This window comes from Hydra vulgaris, chromosome 02, assembly GCF_038396675.1.
Source record: "Hydra vulgaris chromosome 02, alternate assembly HydraT2T_AEP".
Taxonomy (NCBI): domain Eukaryota; kingdom Metazoa; phylum Cnidaria; class Hydrozoa; order Anthoathecata; family Hydridae; genus Hydra; species Hydra vulgaris.
In genome coordinates, this window is record NC_088921.1 from 7435547 (window position 1) to 7454839 (window position 19293).

Here is a 19293-nt window from a genome sequence, read left to right on the forward strand (position 1 = left end):
CATTTAATGCAAAGCATTTCATAAAAACCAAAAAAATAAAAATAAAACTTAATTTTTTATTTTTAAATTATTTCAAAAATTTTACATTATATTGATTTTTGTTGAAAAACTGACTTTTTCAGAATTTAAACACAAACCTAGACAATAAACTTGCTCATTGCAATTTTGAGTATCAGTGAACACTGCCATTAAAAATAGCACCAATATATTGACAATTTCTTGTCTGAGTAGGTAAAGTGAAACTTAACTGACAACTTGCTGAACATGCTCCCCATGCACTAATAAAACCTAAAATGTAACTAAAAATATAAGAAAATGCATGCAATAACAAACCTAACTACAAACAGGCTTTTTTCTGAGAAGTTTTTTAAGTATTCTGAAAACTGTTTAGGTCACAAACACTTTCTGAAAATTTGTTCTCTTTTAACATTTATTATTTGAAGTAAAATATAAACCTATTGTTTGAAGAGAAAAGTTGGTAAAAATGTTAATTTAAAAAATTTTCCAAAAGTTTCTCAACAAAAGGTGAAAATGAAAGTTTATCTTTAATTAAATTAATTTTTTTGAAGATAAACTGTTTTCATCTTTTCATCTAATTAAAACTTACCAGTTGAATATGTTTGCAAATATATTAAAAAAATACAGATATAAAACATATCTCACTGGAACAAGGAACATTTTGATTACAAAGTTGTTGATCATTTAAACTGACGTTATTACAGCCTACATAATTTGGATTCCATATAAAAGCCACAATACAAGTTTGGCTTCTATACTGATATGGACCATTGACTTGAGTGTTACAGGAGGCAGAACATGCACTCCACGAACCCCAACCATTCAATATTCCTATTTTGATATTTCAAAAATAGTTAATAGAGCAACCATAGTAACCATAGTAAAAATATACAATACTTATTTGTTTTAGTATGTTTTAATTAAATTAGCATAATGTTTTATGTTGTTAAACATATTTATAACTATTTGTATAGACATAAATGTAGGGATTGTTATTGTAACATTTTCTAATGAAATACACTGTGTACAGAAAGTTTAAAAGCACTTGTTTTTTTGTAAATTATGGTGAGAATAGACTGGTACAAAGAGAAAACCTGATGCAAGGTCCGATGTAACCCGATGCAAGGCCCACGTTTGTTTTGAAGTCAATTATCAAGAAAAAAAACACAGCTTTGAAAGAAAAAACCCTAAACCGTTGAAATGAAATATCAAACACAAGTAATTAAAGAATTAATGAGAAGAAGGCGTAAATAAAGTTTAAATGCACCTACAAACTTTTTATAATCAAAACATATTAAGACGGAATATGACCCCGTTATTTTTGATACATGTTGTAATCACCTTAGCATTAATTCAATAAGGTTTTAAATTCAATAAGTATTTTAAGCCAGAGTTTGGTCAGATTTTGTGACTAGTATTTGCTTTTTGGTTAATTAATAATCCATCCAGCTCCAAAACTTTTTGATCAGGTTTAAGCCAGATAGTGCTAGTGAAGGCATGAGTTGAATATTACTTTCAGGGAAAAATTCGATTATTCATGTCGATAAGAGATATATTATTGACACTACCAGTAGATAAGTAATTTCTACATTAAATGATGAAATATTCAAGCCTCAGCCAATTTGTCAATTGCTCATTTTCATTTTATGCATGTTAATGACTTGCCGATTGGTTTTCACTGAGACAGTAATTTATTTGGTTATCATTTCTTAAAAGATTTATACACATTAAAAAAACAAGTGTGTTTGAACTTTTTGTACAAGTTGTAATCTTTTGTACACATTGCTAAGTTCAAACTGAATTCTTTAAAATGAAACATTTTTGAAAGTATACACACTGATGTTATCAGGATATAGTTGGGTTTGAACCTGACTACATCCTGATCTCAATCTTGACTCCAACATCTCAAATATAAAATTTATCTTATATGTGAAAATATTGAACTGAATCCAAACTAATTCAAAATGTTTTTTTTTGCCTTTATTTTTTCGTTTAAAGAAAGTTCTTATTCAAGTCGTTATATTGTATTTAACTAATTGTAAATATTTTTTTATTTTAGACAATAAACAAAGCATAGCAAATAATGAAAAAACTGTTAAAATATAACCTGGAAAAAGAACATTACAGTTTTTAGTTTGAGTTAAAGCTTGGCCGTTACAATTAACACCTAAGGAGGCTCCTGAACATGTACGAGTACTGGTTTGTGTTGGCACAGTATAAACCAGTTGACAAGAAGCTGAACACGCTCCCTATGTTGACCAACCCCTTAATACACCTGAAACATGAGAAAATGAAAATAAATTTAAAAAAACATGCTTAAAACACCTAAGACTAAAACAGAGAATGAAAATAAAAAAAAATCAAAACTAATGATGATCACTAAAATTCCCATTAAATAAAACTTTAACTTTTATACTTTTAAAAACTTTTTTCTTTTTTACTTTTAAAAACAAAACAAAAACAAAAATGCAAACAAGGTACTATCAAGTTTGTAAAAACAACTTAAAAAATTCTATGTGCAATAAAAACATGTTTCATAAAAAAAAAAAAAAAAAAATTTAAAACATATATTTACTATTAGTTCATAAAAGTACACAATTACATTTATAGAGTAAGTTTCTCTAAATAATACAACTTTTTCAGCTTTATATTACAACTACACTTATTACTCGTTTTTATTAAATTTATTTTATTTACGTTGATGATGCTGATATCTATAAGTCATTATTATTTAAAAAAATCATTTTTTATGCTTTAAAAATTATTTTAATACTTTTTTACATTTTCACACAAGATATAACAAGTCATATATATATATATATATATATATATATATATATATATATATATATATATATATATATATATATATATATATATATATCAGCAATGTCAAGGAAAATTTTTTTGCCTTACATTGATATGACCTATGTCAGTTGTAAATTAATCAAGTAATGTTAAATAATAATTGTTAAATTAATTTACCTCCTTATACTTTTTATGTTAATTTTACAGATGGATTAATTTTTTCAGGCATTTTTCTAAAAGGGTATTGGTTAAGGTTTTGCAACTTGAAATTGTGGAAAACAGCCACTATAAATTAATAATGTAACAGACCGACCATTACCCGTATTATGGGTTGCTTTCTGCTAGTACTCGTAATGTCTTATGTAGAAATAATCAATGTAATATAATAAAAGTATAACTAAAAATAAAATCTTTGCTTAAAAAATAATTGAAAATTAATCAATGAAATAGTAGCTACAATTTGCAGATATTTACATATAGTACATATATTAATCTAAAATTAACCTATTTGAACAAATATTCATAATAATAATAATAATAATAACAATGTTAAACAAATATAACAATAATAATAACAATAACAATAACATTAATAATAAATAATAGTGATAATAATAATAACAATAATATTAAAAAAATTGATTTTCTGCTCACTTAATTTAAAACTCATGTGGTTGGTTATGTTAAATAAGTCAAAATGCATTTAGAAGGCCTTGCTACTTGTTTATTTTGTATGGTATAAAAATACAGTTCGTTAATATTTAGTAATGATAATACTTTTATTTAGATATGTTTAATGTACATGAATTAACTGTGTGGTGAAGGCCTATTGTTAATTATTTTAATTATTTCTTTTCAAAAAAATTTCAAACATTTTAGTTTTGCTATTAAATTTTGCATTAAAGTTGCTATTAAAACAAATCATGAAGTTTTTAAATTATTTTGATAATTTGCTAGTTTTAAGAAACCACTATTTTTGATATTATAAAATTGAAGTTTTTAGAGTAACTTGTTTGTTTTTGTAAATTTTTTAATAAAGTTTGTTTTTAACAAAAATAGATTTAAATGTCATTTGTAATACAAGTTTTAGATTTGATTTTAATTTGTTAGTTAGATTTTGTATGGAGCATGTTGGTCTAAAATTTTTTTAAAAAATAAAAATAAATTATTTGTAGATCAACACCATCATCATTTTAATATAGAGTTTGAAACTTTATAATATAGAGATTTTAATATAGAGTTTAATATGAAGAACTTTTTTAATTAATCTCATTTTTATCAAAATTCGTAAAACATCAACTGTAAGCTTTAGTTCGAGATCAAAAGGGTACCTAATAACTATCTAAGTTTACTTAAGCTTTCATAGGTTGCATAAAAATTAATTGTAATTACATACTATATTGCAATTATAATTATATATTATAACTATATATTATAACATATATTTCAAAGTTAATAAATATTTGTGATTTAGCTATTATGCATCATAGTAAGATTAAAAAGGATTTTAAAAAGTATTCGTAATATTATAAAAGTAGTTACAATTACTAATTGTTATAGAGAAAAAAATGTCAAAGTGCCTGTCCTGCTTTCATTAATGTTGGTATTCGATGCATCCAGAACATTTTTGGAGGCCCTGGGTTCAAGATTTTTGTAATTTTAAAAACTTGTTAACTGTTTTTAATTACTTTTTTGAAAGCAAACAAAATAAACTTACATTTAAATAATTAAATTCACGTGGATTATAAATGTATTGAACTTTTACATCATTTAATATTTAATTGTTTAGTTCAAAGAAAACAGCATTTTAACAAATGGAATAGCGTTAATCTTGTAATGTATCAAGACTATTTTTAATAAAAACTCATCCAAAAGTCATACATTTGCCTAATTATCAGTTGATGTTCACCAGAGTTATTATTCTCTGACCTGATTTAGTACAAACACCCTACACCAACAGTCAATCTTTTTAATTAGAAAAAAAAAAAAAAAAAAAAGAAAAAAAAAAATATATATATATATATATATATATATATATATATATATATATATATATATATATATATAGGCAATTCCACGTAAAAGAGGAAAAAAAAAAAAAATTCACGCCGACATATAATAACTTCATTAAACTTATTTTCCAACTATTTAAGAAAACTTTTAAGAAAAAATTTTATTAAAAAAATTATTTTATCATACTATAACATACTTTTAAAGTTGTAAGGGTTATATGAGCATTTTATATAGTCATGTTGTGAAGTGTTGAAAATAGGTTCAGTGCTGTTTTTTTAAATAACTATTACTTCTTATTTTGACTAAAAGGCAAAATTAAACATTATGCATAATTTTTTTTATAAAAACGAACTCTAACTAGGTCTAAATGAAGAGCAAATTAATAAAAACAAGACGTTACGACCGTCACAAAAAAGTCGAAAAGCTTTTTTTATGCTTCTTATAAAACTTTTTTAACATATTAAATCTTTATTTTTAACATATTAACTATGTTAAAAATAAAGATACTCATACATATTTTATCATTGTTTCAAAAAAAAAAACATAAAAGTGCTTTTGATCACCATTTCAACATGTTACTAAGTACGTTACGACCATCAAGATATACTTGTTTTTCCATAACGACTCCTTGACTTGAAAAAAAAATTTTAAGCACGAATGATTTAATTCATTTCAAACAATTTACATCATTTAAACCAAGTTATAATATAAATCAATTTTGTTTATTGTTTAATTTGCAGTTTGTTTATTCATTTTATTACTAAACTTGTTAAAGTTTTTTTTGAAACTATGAGTAACTAATTTCAAAAAATTGATATAAAGAATTTTTTTTAAGAAATAAAAACTTTTAACAAAAAGGCAATTTTTTTTTAGATTAAACGTTGTTTATAATTTGTCCTGCATCATTTTTGTTCAATCGATTTCGCGATTGTTTTTTTATTTACAACATTTCGCAGGTTTTCTTAAATAGATGACAGAGCATATATCACAAAGAGCAGCCGCCATATTTAATAACATATTTAAAATGCCAAAATCAGATGCTGAAAGATCGAAAGCTTATAGAAACAGAAAAACTATGTTAGAATAAGAAAGAAAGAGAAATTATCTAAGGCGGCAGTTATTGACACCAAGACAAGAAAACAAACAAAAAAATCAAGCAAAGGTTCGCAACCAAAGAGCCATCATGGATAACCTTGATAATGTTATAAAATTCATACTTTTTAACATAATTTAATTGGTTTCATAATCATTCATCTTTTTTTATGTCATTCATTGCGTTATTTGTTGTTTTTCCTTTATGGCTTTTTCATTACGACCTTCACAGTTACGACTGTCACAACATAAAACTTAATAAAATTCTAGGAAAACTTCAAGAAAAAACTATGAAACTCACCATATAGTAAGTTCAATGTGTAGTTAAAGAATACAGCAAAGGATTTTTTCTTTTTCACTGTGTTGATGGCTGCATAAAGATTAACAAAGTTTATTTGTTTAGATTTGTCATAAAGTAAGCGTTACGACCGTCACGCTACGTTGAGTTGATTTTTAATTTATGTTGAACACTTGAATGATTTAACTTTTGCATACTAAACTGTATAACAGTATTTAACATTTTTGGAAATTTTTATGTAAATATCATTTTTGGTTAATTTTCAATGGCTAAAAAAGCATCAAATGTTACGACCGTCGCTTGCATGGAATTGCCCATATATAATTAATATATATTGACTGCTGCTAAATATATATAAACTTCTGACATAGGTTTGCACTATCCTTATTTTTTGTTCACATATATATAATAATATACAATATATTTTATATATATTCTATATATATTTTATATTTTATATCTATTTTATTATATTATATTATATTTTTATATTATTATATTACTATATATTATTATTTTTATATTATTATATTATTTATATTATTATATTATTATTTTTATATTATTATATTACTATTATATTTTATATCTATTTTATATCTATATATCTATTATATATTTTATATATATTTTATATATATTCACATATATATAATAATATACAATAAAGAAAAAACTTTTTCTTTGTCTTCTTTGAAAAAAAGTGTCTGAATTAAAATCAACAATTTAGAAAATATATAAAAAGTTTTTTTATACAATTTTTTATGTTTATATGATTCCAAATTACAATTTTTAATTTCATTTATATGGAAAATTGTCAACACTGTTTCAATTACCATCTGGTTCCCTAAGATTATATATTGCATTATATATAGTATAACTTAAAATTATATAATTATATATTTCATTATATATAGCATAACTTAAAATTGCATAAGTATATATTGCATTATATATAGTATAGCTTAAAATTATATAATTTATATATTACATTATATATAGTATAACTTAAAATTATCTAATTTATATATTACATTATTTATAGTATAACTTAAAATTATATAATTATATATTGCAGAGTTTGTGATGAAACAGGCGGAAAAAATAATAAGCTTTTATATGGTTTTTTTATAAAATATTTGTAACTAAATTTTTTAGGTAATGACAAAACTTGTTGATTTAACAAGTCTTCCATATACTTATATCCTTATACGAAGTACTTATATAAAATATAAGCATTATGTGACTTTCTGCACGCTTCTGTTTTGCTGTTTTGTCAGCATTTTTCCGTTTTACACTAACATAATAAATGAACAATTTGAAGTCGTTACACCTAATTTCAATAATGGTATGTTAACTATTTTAACCAAGTGCGCGTGGAAACACAATCTGAATATAAAAATGTGCAAATGAAATGAGAATAGAAAATTAGGAAATAACTATAAGAAAGTTAAAGCTTCTGAATATTTTTAATTTTGTAAAAACGTCAAGTATGATTTATTTAATTTATTGTTAATAATATTCCACACATCGTTTATAATAAAAATAAATTTTTATAATCGAGATTTTTTTTAAACTCATTTTTGTATATAGCATAGGCTTTTTATTAACTAGTATTTATTTTAAATTAATTAGAAACAATTCTACTGTTTAGAATGTCCGCAATCAAGGATATTCCAGAAGGAAACAAAGTAATGTTATCAACATTTATGAAATGGAAAGTTGAAGAGGAGATAAGCTTTAGAACTGAAATTACCGACGGAATTACATACGTTATTGAAATATTCTGCAACGTTTGTACAAGAAATAGGGAAGGGGTATTACAAGGTTGTACAGAGCTGATGAAGATATGACTGACGAATTAGCAGTATTCAGTTTCGAAAATAAAAAAGAGGAAAGACAGCTGACAACAGTTGAGGAGAAAATCTGTTATTTAACTTACAACTAAGGGTTATTCCATATCAAATCACCTAAAGGCTCCCAGGGTACCTCCTCAGATTTGCTTTAAATTTTGACCACATACAGATCTTATGAAAAAAATACAATCCAGAAAATTTCAGCTTGATTGACCAATTTGTTCAAAAGTTATGATTGAATTAAAAATGACCAATATCCGAAAAATTTGTGTATCAGGAGCTTACAGCAGTTTTTTTCGATTTTTGACAAACCATAACTTTTTAAATTATGATGGTGATCACCTGAAATTTTGTAGGGTAATAGTTTTTCACCCAAATAATCCATTATTGCAGTTGATGTTTTCCACTGATTTTTTTACAGTTTTTGAGTTATTGTACCTTAAAGTTGCTAAATATTGCAACATTATAAATATTTTTTCGAACTTTAACGTGTTACAGTTTAATATTTACTTACAGAAAGTGGATTTTTTTGTTACCTTTGTGTACTTAGGGTCACCACTTGCTAGAATAATCAAAATTATGCATTAAAAATAAACTTAGCACATGCAGCAGCCTATTGAAAAATCACTTTTTTTAAAAATTACGATAAACTACATTGACTATGCTGGCATAGAGAATAGCGTAAACAGTTGAAATAAATTATGAAACTTTTTAATGTTGAGGTTTTATATATAGACAATCACCAAAAAAACTTTAAAGACCTATACTCTATCTTATGACATGATTGTAGCCTTTTGAGAGTGATGATATTTTCAAAAGGACTATGATTAGACTATAAGCTAGCCTTAGGTCATAGTCTAATAATTAGTCATAGGGATGTCAGTAGTATATTTTTTATTTATCTGTGAATGAATATATTCAGTATTCTTTTTAATGACATAATGTCTTAATTTGTACTAATAATAATAACATAATTAGTGTCGTAATCAGTGTCTGATATTTGTTAGTTTCTTTGAGGTTTAATATGTTTATATCTTTTTTAAACTTTTTAGATTAGTAATAAAAATAAAAAAATAGTAAAAAATGACAGAGAAATGTTGTGTGGGGAAAGTTTTAAATGAAGATGGCGACAAAACGTATTATTGTAGAATGATTGGAAGAATAAAACTAAAAGATATTGTGAACACAGATGTTGAAGTTTTAATTCAAAGAATTGGACACACTTTTGAACTAAATGAGGAGATATGTTTTCACCATGAAAAAGCCTATATTTCTAGATATGAAGCGCTTCAAAAATACTGCTGTGATCCGTTTAAAGTCCACAAGAAAAAAATTATTAAGGGATTGTGTAAAGTCGATATTTTAACAGCAAGTCAACTTAAGATCAAACCTGGTCAAAAACTTTGCACTAACTGCTTGAATGAATTCAGAATTGAACAAATTACAGGAAAATTTAGTCAAGAAGATGAAGAATTAGATGTTGATGATGAGAAGTTTAGTTCTGCAGACCTAAATAAGACAGTTTTAAATGAGTGCTTCTTTACTGGAAATATCTCCTCTAAAAAATGTAAGTAAATGGACAAATTAGAATATGGAAAGCAAAAAGTTAAAAACTGGAAACAAGTAAGACAAACTTAGTTGCATCAGCATTGGATATAGACCCAAAAGAAATAATATCTGAGAAAAAGCAAAAGTGCATTAACTGTAACAATTTAGACAAACTTTTAGATGCAATAAAGGAAAAAGGAAAAATCAGTTTGAATGAAGAAAAAGTTCAGTTACTAACATTAACTCCTCATAGTTGTTCAATTAAAAAAACTTGCAATGCATTTTCAGTTTCAGACCATCTTGTTAAGAAAGCCAGAAAGCTGAAAAATGAAAAGGGAATACTTGCTAAACCTGAGGCTAAAGAAGACATCTTTTGGAGGATATTGTTAAGCAGAGAGTCATTGAGATATATGAATCAGACGAATACACTAGACAATGTCCAGGAAAAAAAGACTTTGTTTTTGTGCGTATAAATAATGTTAAAGTTCATAAACAAAAACGCTTAATATTAGTTAGTTTAAAAGAACTTCATCTGAAATTTAAGAAGTTATACCCTGAACACAAAGTTGGATTCAGCAAGTTCTGTGAACTAAGGCCAAAGTGGTGCCTTACTGTTGATAGTAGTGGAAGTCACTCAGTTTGTGTATGTTCTTACCATCAAAATGCTAAGTTTATGTGCTTTGCTCTTCCTAATAGCCATTTAATATATTACAAAGATTTAATGAAAGTATGTGTTTGTAATATAGATAGTTGAAACTGCATGTTTCATCTATGTTCCAACTGCCCTGGTAAAATAAATTTGAAGACCTACTTAGGAAATGTTTTTGAAAAGAATTATTTTGATTTTGATAATCAAATCACATATAAACAATGGGTGTTAACTGACCGAACTGCACTTATTACAGTCCAAACAAGCATTAGTGAATTTATTGAAACTTTAGGTGAAACTTTGTATGACCTTTGTCACCACCACTTTATCAAAGAAGCACAGTCTTCCTACTTATCAGAGGCAAAACAAACATTAGACCAATATACCTGCATTATTCTGATGGATTTTTCAGAAAACTATAGTTTTCTTGTACAAGATGCAAGGGTTTTACTGGCAAGCCGATCAAGCTACCTTACACCCATTTGCTGTTTATTATAAAGATGAAAAAGATCACCTTAAATGTGAATGCTATTGTTTAATTTCTGAGCATCTTTGTCATGACCAATCAGCAGTCCATTGTTTTCTCACAAAGTTGCTCCCTATGGTCAAAAACTACCCACAGTGAATAAAGTTAAATACTTCAGTGATGGTGCTGCGTCACAATATAAAAACTATAAATGTCTAATAAACCTAATTTATCACATTGTAGATCACCAAATAAATGCTGAGCATCACTTCTTTGCTACGTCACATGGCAAAAGTCCATGTGATGGAATAGGAAGTACTATAAAAAGAGAAGCAGCAAAAGCTAGTCTACGAGCAGCAATTACAAATCAGATTCTCACACCACAAGATCTGTTTGTATGGGCTCAAAAAAACATCAAAGGTGTAAACATATTTTATCTTTCAAGTGATGATATTAATAACCATGTAACAACTTTTAACCTTCAGAAACAATATGAAGGGATGCGCACAGTTCCGGGAACAAGAAGCTATCACTGTTTTGTACCAGATTAAGAGAAATTGTTTTTACAAAGAATCTCTAGTGATGCTGTCTATGATACTCAAGTGTTAAATGATATTAATTTGATTTTAAAAAATCCTTCAAATTTTCAACCTGATAAATATATTGCATGCTTTTACGATGAAGAATGGTACATAGGGCTTGTGGTTGATATTTGTAATGAAAACCAAGAAGTTAATGTGAAGTTTATGCAAAGAAACAAATTAAATTTAAAATGGACAAACGATGCACGATCAAGTCGGTGTTGGGTTTCATTTGACAAGATAATATGTCAAATTAGTGTTCCATTGATTAAAAGTATAAGTGCTCGTGACTATATTCTTGCTAGTAATGACTATGGCAGTATTATGAGTTATATAAATCAGAGATAAGTTAATTAGTTTCATGTATACATACTTTTTCTTTTAACTGATTATCTTACTCTTTGAATGCATTTTTTTACAGTATAGTTTGTATAAAATTTGAGGTATAAATTTTGTATGTGGTATTTTTTTGTTCTCCTTTTAAAAATATCACTTTCAAAAGGCTACAATCATGTCATAAGATAGAGTATAGGTCTTTAAAGTTTTTCTGGTGATTGTCTATATATAAAACCTCAACATTAAAAAGTTTCATAATTTATTTCAACTGTTTATGCTATTTTCTATGCCATCATAGTCAATGTAGTTTATCATAATTTTTAAAAAAAGTGATTTTTCAATAGGCTGCTGCATGTGTTAAATTTATTTTTAATGCATAATTTTGATTATTCTAGCGAGTGGTGACCCTAAGTACACAAAGGTAACAAAAAAATCCACTTTCTGTAAGTAAATATTAAACTGTAACACGTTAAAGTTCGAAAAAATATTTATGTAGCAATATTTAGCAACTTTAAGGTACAATAACTCAAAAACTGTAAAAAAATCAGTGGAAAACATCAACTGCAATAATGGATTATTTGGGTGAAAAACTATTACCCTACAAAATTTCAGGTGATCACCATCATAATTTAAAAAGTTATGGTTTGTCAAAAATCGAAAAAAACTGCTGTAAGCTCCTGATACACAAATTTTTCGGATTTTGGTCATTTTTAATTCAATCATAACTTTTGAACAAATTGGTCAATCAAGCTGAAATATTCTGGATTGTATTTTTTTCATTTAAAGCAAATCTGAGATGGTACCCTGAGGAACATTCAAAAAACTAGGTGATTTGATATGGAATAACCCCCAATAGTTTTAAATAAGAATTTCAAATTATTCTTGTTATAATCTACTAATTTTTTGATGAAAAAAAAAGAATTATTTAAATAAGAAATTATAAAAATATATATTTAATAATATTAATTAATTTATAAAAAAAATTATCAAAAAAATATCAAGAAATATAAAAACCGTTAATCGTAAATATTAAGTTAACAGCATTTTAAATACATATCAAAACAATGAAAGCAAAATATTTTAAACACGAATTTAATCTCTAATACTATTATAAGAACTTATTAAGCACTTGCATTTTTGTTTGGTTGCGTTTGTTTTTACCATTAATAGTTAAAAAAAATAGCAATCTGGCGCAAATAAAAAACAAGAAGTTGGGAAGTATAAAAAACTACATTGTTAAAGTAGTATAAATGCGCTGTTGTAGATACTACTTCAAACATTGACGAATGAAAGTCGTATAACAAATAGAAAACTTTTTATAAACACGGTCTTCCGCAATTTTCAAATTTCAAGATCGCTCTTGTGGCTCTGACCCGAGCACGCATAATTGCGCTTGATAACAAAAGATTATAATTTTATGAGCATGATATAACACGCTTGGCAATTTTCTTCATCACAAGCTTTGTATTGCATTATATATAGTATATAATACAATATATAATTGTATATAGTTGTAGAAATATGACATTATTCATTTCTTGTTATAATCGTTGTTATATTGTTGTTGTTATATTGTTGTTGGTTATATTTACTGTTATTTTATCTTTAGAAACTAAAATTGTTTAAGATAAAATATATGATCTGGAACAACAACTAACTTTTGTTTAAGTTAGCTTCTTATTAACACAAATAGAACTGTTAGTTTTTTGTGTTTTTTTCTGTCAAGTCGCATTGATTAAACCACTAAAAACCAGCTTTAGTCAAGAAAATTCTGCCGATTCGCCACAAATCACAGAATATGTCTCAGAACCTGACAAAGTTATACCATCTGAACCAAAACCAGCAACATCTGCAGTACTATCACCACCTCCGACATCCGCATCAACAGTAACTCCATCACCTCTGCCGATAGCATCAGTAACCCAGCTGTCTTCTACACCAATGTCTCCATCAACAAACACATCACAACTAGCAATGCCACCCCTATTGAATACCAAGGTTGGAGATCAACAATTGTTCAACAAGTGTTCAACAAGGGTATGTATCCCGAGAAAATTTTACCAACCAGAATCCAGTTAATCATTGACATTTGACGACTTCAAGAAATGAACCTGAAAACTATGTTTATATCGATTGACAATTAAAAACATGGAAGGGGATGAAGAAATATGACATTAATCATTTCTTGTTATAATCGTTGTTATATTGTTGTTGTTTATATTTACTGTTATTTCATCCTTAGAAACTAACATAGTTTAAGATAATATATATGATCTGGAACAACTAACTTTTGTTTAATAGTAAGTAAAAAATATGAAAATGAAAGAGAATTCCAAAGTATTGGTCTCCAAGGAAAAGAAAAACAAGATGAATAGCACATTGATAAAAAAATTTTTTTTTTTAAAGGAACATTAAAAAGATGCAACATTGCTTGGTGATGAGTCACACATGATTGAGTTTTAGTTAATGGAACTAAAGACAAAAGCTCACTTGAGCAACAAGCATAACAGTATTTAGAGAAAAAGATGCAATGTTATGATAGGATAGTTTCTTAAGTTTAGCAGCTAGACCTAAATTCATATAGTATATAACTACATTTACAATGGATTATGGATCTTGTCTGAAAAAGAAAAAGCATCATTAGAAAAACAAAATATGACAACAATAATAAATATTCCACAAATAAGAGATTTATAGAGATAAATACTAAATCTATTAACTTAAATAAGCAATAAATAATAACTTAAATAATTACTAAGATAAATAATATTTACAAATTTATTCTCATACCTTTTAGATAAAAAATTGAGATAAAGACTATTCTAAAAAAATAATAATGCAAATAAAAAACTCACCACACGACTGAAAACAAGTCATGTAAATAAAGTTTGCTTAATTGCCAACTAGTTCACAGTCTCCTTGAACTTTGCTTGTTATAGGATTTACACAAGAATGTGAACGCTGCATGTTGCTACTTACTCCACAAACTTGAGAACAGCTTCCCAAGTACTCCAAGTTGTTCATTGTCCTTGAGCTGAATAAAAAATAATAATAAAATTTAGTTAATATAACATTAAAAAAAATTTAACCAAATTAATCAAAAAATTTTAAACTCAAATTATTTTTTATCAATTGTTCAAAATGATTTATTTGCTGATGCAATAAATTATACTTTAAGCCCATAGAACATACCTTTTTCTAAACATTAAAAGCAACTGACTAATGAACTTTTAAATTTATGGTAAAAAGATAAAATGTATGATACTATAGAAGTAGCAATATGGGTATATTCATCAGATATTTTATTTACTTTTTTTTATCTGCTAAATATTCATTTTTTAAATGATTTTAACTTTTAAACTTTTGGTGTATTAGGAAAAATATTGAAAAAGTTATAATAATTAATTTTCTGTACTTTTTGTTTTTTAGGTATTCCTTAAAGAAAATTCAAATGTTTGAAAAAAGAAAAGTTTTCTCAAGAAATTGACATCAGGGAAAAAGGTTCTAAAGAAAGTGACATCAGAATCCTAATTTTGTAATGCCCATTATATGTTATAGTAAAATGTATTTGAAGGTGACAAAACTTGCTTATTGATAGATCACAGAAATACTTCAATTTATTAAAATACTTCAAACAATTAAATTATCAGATAGCATATAATAAAGGCCTAATGCCAGTTTTTTTCACCTCCATCCTCTACTTTTAGACAGGGATAATATAAGTTTTAATGAAGAAAAATATAAAGAAAAATTCATTTAAGAAAATTATCAAGTTAAATTTTGGTCTGATAGTTTCCCATCACAGCATATTACAAATATGCTTTGATGGGAAAATGATTTGGGTAGATATAGTTATAGTCAGTTTTTAATAATAAAATTAAAATAAAGATAAAAAAGTTTGTGAAATCAAAGCCTCTCTGAAAATACATCAGGCAATACAAAAACTATTTTTAAGTCTTTGATAAATATATCATAAAAGGACCATTATACATATAAATATATAACAGCATACTTAGATGAGCACTCTGTCATCATACTGAAATAAGGAACTGCCAGGGGTTTTAGTATATGCATGGACTAATATAGGAAGACATGCAAAGGAAATGCAATTTTAAAAAAATATTAAGTTGAATTTCAAATTACTGATAATAATTTTAAGTATCAATGAAAGTTGTGTTTAATTTTTTTAATTTATGTTATATAACTTATATAACTATTCATTTTTTATAATAAATGTTATTTCAAAAAAAAAAAAATTATTTCGGTTTTATAAATGACTTTTTTAGACAAAAGTTTTTAATGAACTTTTTATAAGAATCATTAGAGTTAATATATTTGGAAAGATAAAAAAATTTTTGTTGAAAAAAAATGACAAATGTTTTTAAAAGCCGTTACAAATAAATAACTTTGGCCTTTACTAATGTTTTAATACTATTAAAACATTTTTAAAATTAATGCTAATGATTTTTTATATAAAGTAATAATATATATTTTTAATGCATATTTACTAGATTGTGTTTATATAATTTTTTTTTTTAATTAAAAATAAAACACTATAATTTAAATTAAATGTGCGTATTTATAAAAAAAACATTAGAAGTTAGTTGTTTGTTTATTTAAAACAAGGAGATATAATAGACTAGCTGGAGGGAGAACTAAGCCAAAAATCGTATGATATCGTCGTACAATCTTAGTAGTGTAATTATTTCAGCAGCAAATTAAATGGCACCTTTGTTTCGAAAAAGGAAAATTTCGAAATTTAGTTAGTAATCTTTGAAAGCTGTAATTGAAGTAGATTACTCTCTTAAAAGTTGACTGGATAAGTTTTTATTAACTGTTCCAAATATCAAGTAGTAATCACAACAAAAATCATGATCTACGTAAAGTAATAGTTTTTAAATACCTTGGTACTAGGTATAAATATCAAAGTTTTAGACAATCTCTACTACTTGTTTAAACATTGTCTTTTACTTCCCTTTTTAGTTATAGGTTTGTTAATTTCCTAAATAACATTTTTTGGGTGAGGAACTTAATATATTTCTCCAAGATTTTATTTTGTGTTGTAGTATTTTTGCTGGATTTAAAAAAAATTGTTATATATTAAATATAGAGATATAAAATACCTTTTTGTAAATCCGGCAAAAATACTAACAATTCTTCTCTATGTATTTATTAATTCAATTCTAATCTTAATATTTATTATTAGTCTTAATAATTAATTTTGTCTTTCAAAAATTATTTCAATGATAAAGACAAAATTAATAATTAATTTTGTCTTTATCATTGAATAATTTTTTTTTTAAGTGGATTGTGATGGTAAACTTTAAACTATGATAACTACACAGTACTTAAATTGAAATTATGTTACTACTGACACTGTTTCTTGAAAAATTACATATTTTTACTTCGTTCTCAGGTATATTATAAACCTTTGTTTAAAAAGATTTCTCATAATAATATAAAAACATTAGTATACATAAAAGATTCAAAATTGATTATTCCAAACATAATTAAAAACTTGGTTTAAATAATCTTAGAGTTTTTATTTTTTGTATATATATATAATATATATATATATATACAAAAAATAAAAACTCTAAGATTATTTAAACCAAGTTTTTATATTTATATATACATATATATATATATATATATATATATATATATATATATATATATATATATATATATATATATATATATATATATATATATATATATATATATATATAAATAAACTATATAAAGTCACAAATTTTTCCTTAACTTTTTTTGCAAGGATTTTTTTTAAAGTTTTATAACTACTATTTAAATTCTAATAATCAAAAAGGTTTTATTTCTATATTTTAATAATATTCTAATTTACGAAAGCCATTTAAAACAGATTATCTTTTAAATAGTTTGATATTTAATAACATAAAACACAGCTACTAACTAATTAAAAATAATCACCGTCCTAGGTAATTTTAAATTTAATCATCTAATATTTCAATATAATAAGCTCAGACCGTCATCGGACATAGTATAAAATAAAGTTTTAAATATCGGTAATGCAAACAGGTAACTCTTCTCAAATAGACTTATATTCATCGATAAATTTTAAGTTTCATAGTATTCTCTCAGCGTTCGAAAATTATAAAGTTTAAACCCCTCAATTTAAGGGGGTTTAAACTTTATAATTTTATATACAATTTTATATGGTCATAATTTTAGAACGCTTTGAGATAATACTACGAAACTTGACTTTTATCGAAGAATATATGTCTAATTGAGAATAGTATACAAAATTTTTTATCAATTTGTTGCCCCTCGTATTGGGGGAGGGAGGGGGAGGAAATGAAGTCAAAGGGCTTTTTCATTCCCAGCCTCCAACCATAGCAATTTTTTGCACAGCCTTATTTATTGACATAAGTATAAACATACAAATGTTTGGAGTTTGCTCCATGTCTGGAAGTTATTTATTTCAATCACCAAAAAATCCTGGATCTGTCGCTGTCGCAGTCTGCCCTCACACTTCTCTGCGATATCTAAATGATTCGCAAAATAAATGCGGTTGATATTATTCTCTTTGTTAATATTTTACTACTTTACAGTTACAAAAGTCTAATAGCTACAAAGTATTTAAACTTATTTATTTTAGAAGAACATTTTGTACATGCTCGTGCAATACCGAGAAGTTTTACTATTGGAGTTGGTGTCGCGATTTTGTTTAGCGACTCCAACTCCGCTACAAGTGTCGCGACTCCGACTCTACGACTCCACAACCCTGTTTAAACTTTAGTTAAAATGAGAAAAATATTCCGCGTTAGGTTTTTTTTGTTAATTTTTTTTTAATAGTTATTTATAGTTTTAATTTTATAAAAACTTTTTCACATCAGTTTTATATTTTAACGCGGCTGTTTCAAGCGAGCTTTACGGCTACTTGTTATTTTTAAAAATCATTTTTATAATGTGCTACTCGGTGTAGTTTAGGCAATTTTAAAATATTATGACGTCCGTATGATATTTTGTTGACTACGACATATTTCCGTTAAATGATCAGGTTTGTGAATTATGAAAAGACGAAAAAAATTAAAATGATGAATTTTGCGGTATCATAAAATATAAATGTTTGTAGCGAAAAAACCAAGACCGAAAATTCTTTTTTTTTTTTAAGAATCTTCTCAAAATCCCATTCGCTTGTCCAAATTTGAATAAGCTTTTAAATAAATACGTTTTTTAGGTAAAATCAACATCATAGTTTAATAATATGATCTGTTCTGATCGTTTATTGAAGCTCTTTCTTAATTATAAACGATTTTTTGTCGGAATTCTAGTAATTTTTGTGAAAATTGATAGAAATATTGTATTTTGATTATTATATATAGTTAATTTAGGTCAGAACCGATCAGAAGTAGGATCTATAGTAAATTAAGGCACTTTTTCAAAAGATTTTAACTAAATCCATGTTAACGCTGATGAGCGGAAATGATCTAAAAACTCCAAAATAGTGTAGTTTAGATTTTCAAAACCTTTTTGCTGCCATTAGGGGTAGCAAAAAGGTTTTGAAAATTATATAAAAAAGAGAAAAGTTTCCTTAAATATGTAAAAAATTTGAAGCAAAAAAAAATTATAACATCTAAAGCTTT

At 25.6% G+C, this 19293-nt stretch overlaps 1 protein-coding gene across 18 annotated transcripts in view; it reads right to left on the bottom strand.

Annotated features, from left to right (window-relative positions):
• LOC136076691 (adhesion G protein-coupled receptor B1-like) overlaps window positions 1-19293 on the bottom strand; it is a 126559-nt gene that overhangs the window by 17612 nt on the left and 89654 nt on the right. For 7 of the 18 annotated variants that reach the window (XR_010636499.1, XR_010636501.1, XR_010636498.1 and 4 more), the window contains 2 exons: window positions 2126-2293; window positions 138-288 (listed from right to left, as the gene is read on the bottom strand). The exons of 8 other annotated variants lie outside the window; for them this stretch is intronic. The gene's annotated coding sequence lies outside the window, so the exon portion shown is untranslated. Of the gene's footprint in view, window positions 1-137; window positions 289-663; window positions 850-2125; window positions 2294-14520; window positions 14700-17531; window positions 17691-19293 lie in introns of those variants that run through there. 3 more of the 18 variants (XR_010636497.1, XR_010636493.1, XR_010636500.1) reach the window with 3 other exon arrangements.